The following is a 3,170-nucleotide window of genomic DNA, read 5'->3' as shown; positions in this document are numbered from 1 at the left end:
AGTAGCTGGGATTACAGGTGTGTGCCATCATGCCCAGCTAAGTTTTTCTATCTTTAGTAGATACATATTTAGTATCTTTACATGGTATATTTAGTAGATACACGGCCATGTTGGCCAGATTGGCCTTGAACCCCTGACCTCGTGATCCACTTGACTTGGTCTCCCAAAGTGTTGGGATTACAGGCATGAGCTACCATGCCCGGCAGGAATCACAGTTTTAGGTCACTAGCAGATAAGTGGACATACTCTTGGCAATAGGACTTAATTTGGAAAGAGATGTTCTTTTGGGGTAAAGTGAGTTTGGTGTTTATCTCTGGTACATCTAGAGGAGACTCTGTGAAGTGTGCAGTGAATTGATCACAGAAAAGAGGTAAGAGGCTGGGAGATAGTTAGGGGAGACACATCTGCCTTGCTTGCACTCAGAGGTAATTGGAATTCACAAGGCGGGGGTGAGGGCAGGGTTGATTTTCCAGGCAGGTGAATTTATGGTCAGATTTGGTTTTGGAGACCGAGAATCATGGAGAACAGGCTGGAAAGCCAAGAGATGGTGAGAACTGTGTTAAAAGGCAGTCTGCTATTCCAGTAGCCGAGAATTTAGTTGTATTTAGAAGTGAAAAATTCTGATAACTAAAGAGATGACTGGGCTTACTTAAAATATCTGTGGTAGTTATCTAAGGACAGTTTGAATGACATGGTAAAAGATGAAGCTAAAGCACAGGAGAGAGAAAGGGATTAAAAAGGAAGGTGACTCAATGAGTAGTACTTATTAGTTATAAAAGAAATAGGGTAAGTATTGGCAGATTTAGTTATAAGCATTGCAAGAACCAAAGTAGGAAAAGATTAGGAAGAAGACCTGGGGAACAAGTAGATCCAAGCCTAAAAGTGGAGGGATTGACGTCAGAATTAGGCAAATAGCAGGGCAGAAAGGGATAATTTAGAAAGGGCACTAGGATGGGTACTGCCCCATCTTTAGCATGCAATAAAGTAAGAACTGTTCATTTCTAAACCATAATAAATTGTGGTTGGTCTGGGGAGTGAGAAGGTGGCACACAAGGTTAGTTAGGGCAGCAGATGAAAGAAACTGTTCTATTCTGGATTGTAATTGAGTAATATGGGCATGTGAGATGGGATGGGATTATTTTAGGCAATCTTTTTTTTTTTTTTGAGATGGAGTCACTCTCTGTCGCCAGGCACCAGGCTGGAGTGCAGTGGCACAATCTTGGCTCACTGCAACCTCCACCTCCCAGGTTCAAGCACTTCTCCTACCTCCGCCTCCCGAGTAGTTGGGATTACAGATAGACACCACCACACCTGGCTAATTTTTTTTTTTGTTTTGTTTTTAGTAGAGATGAGGTTTCATCATATTGGCCAGGCTGGTCTTGAACTGCTGACTTTGTGATCCACCTGCCTTGGCCTCCCAAAGTGCTGGGATTACAAGTGTGAGCCACTGCGCCCGGGAATCTTTTTTTTTTGGAGACAAAGTTTTGCTCTTGTTGCCCAGGCTAGAGCAGTGATGTGATCTCTGCTCACTGCAACCTCTGCCTCCTGGGTTCAAGCAGATCTCCTGCCTCAGCCACCTGAGTAGCTGAAATTACAGGCGCCTGCCACCATGCCCAGCCAATTTTGTTTTTGTATTTTTAGTAGAGACAGGGTTTCACCATGTTGACCAGGCTGGTCTCAAACTCCTGACCTGAGATGATCTGCCCGCCTCAGCCTCCCAAAGTGCTGGGATTACAGGCATGAGCTACCATGCCTGGCCTAGGCCGTCTTTCAGCATTTAAAATTTGTATTATCAGAGTTGCAGACTTTTATCTGCAGTAGAGCTTTATCTTGAACCTTTGTTCATTCATTATTATTGTTACTTAAAAAATTTTTTTTCTTTTTTTGAGACAGTCTTATTGTGTTGCCTAGGCTGGAGTACAGTGGCACAATCTGGGCTCACTACAACCCCTGCCTCCTGGGTTCAAGCAATTCTTGTGCTTCAGTCTCCCAAGTATCTAGGATTACAAGGCATGGACCACCATGCCCAGCTAATTTTTTGTGTTTTTAGTAGAGATGGGGTTTTACCATGTTGGCCAGGGTGGTCTTTAACTCCTGACCTCAAGTGATTTGTCTGCCTTTGCCTCCCAAAGTGCTGGGATTATAGGTGTGAGCCACTGTACCCAGCCCATCTTTTATTATTATTTTTTTAATTTCATTTTAGGTTTTGGGGTACATGTGAAGAACATGCAAGATTGTTGCATAGGTACACACATGGCAGTGTGATTTGCTGCCTTCCTCCCCATCACCTATATCTGGCATTTCTCCCCATGCTATCTCTCCCCAACTCCCCACCCCCGCAATGTCCCTCCCCTATTTCCCCCCCCACCCCCGACAGACCCCAGTGTGTGCTGCTCCCCTCCCTGTGTCCATGTGTTCTCATTGTTGAACACCCACCTATGAGTGAGAACATGTGGTGTTTGATTTTCTACTCTTGTGTCAGTTTGCTGAGAATGATAGTTTCCAGGTTCATCCATGTCCCTCCATCTTTTATCATTTAATTCAACCAGTATTTATTGTGCCATGTCCTGTCCTAGGTGCTGGGGGTATGGCAGTGAACAATCGGACGTCTGTGTCCTCTGATTAGATTGAAATCCTAATTGGGGAGATGGATAATAAATAGTAAACATTAAAATACACATAGTATGTCAGATAGTAAAATAGTTTCTACCAGCAGCCTCTTTATGGAGGGACAGTTTGGGTCATGGTGAGCTACACTGATTTGCCTTTGCAAAGGAACTTTTCTCAAGATTTGTTGTTTCACATTGTGGTGCTTCATCTCCAAGTATAGTGTTTGGAAAGTCTGTTGAAAGCTAAAATAGGCTAGGAGTGGTGGCTCATGCCTATAATCCCAGCACTTTGGGAGGCTGGGGCAAGAGGATTGCTTGAAGCCAAGAGTTCTGAGACCAGCATTGGCAACAAAGCAAGAACCCTGTCTCTACAACAAATTAAAAACATAAAAAATTAAGTGCAGTGACATAGCTTTTGCTCCCTGCTACCTGGGTGGCTGAGGCAAGAGGATCGCTTAAACCCAGGAAGTTAGGTCTCCATTGAGCTGTGATCATACCACCGCACTTCAGCTTGGGTGACATTGGGTAACAGAGAGACCCTAACTCCAAAAAAAAAAAAAA

The 3,170-nt window shown here is 44.0% G+C and overlaps 1 protein-coding gene across 1 annotated transcript in view; it reads left to right on the top strand.

The window, feature by feature from the left end:
- Positions 1-3,170, top strand: part of HSPA4 (heat shock protein family A (Hsp70) member 4) — a 64,622-nt gene that overhangs the window by 18,543 nt on the left and 42,909 nt on the right. The window lies entirely within an intron of this gene.

The sequence above is a fragment of the Cebus imitator genome, unplaced genomic scaffold (genome assembly GCF_001604975.1).
Source record: "Cebus imitator isolate Cc_AM_T3 unplaced genomic scaffold, Cebus_imitator-1.0 Scaffold76, whole genome shotgun sequence".
Taxonomy (NCBI): Eukaryota; Metazoa; Chordata; class Mammalia; order Primates; family Cebidae; genus Cebus; species Cebus imitator.
Note: the sequence above shows the minus strand (reverse complement) of the source record. Positions and strands in the feature narration are given on the sequence as shown.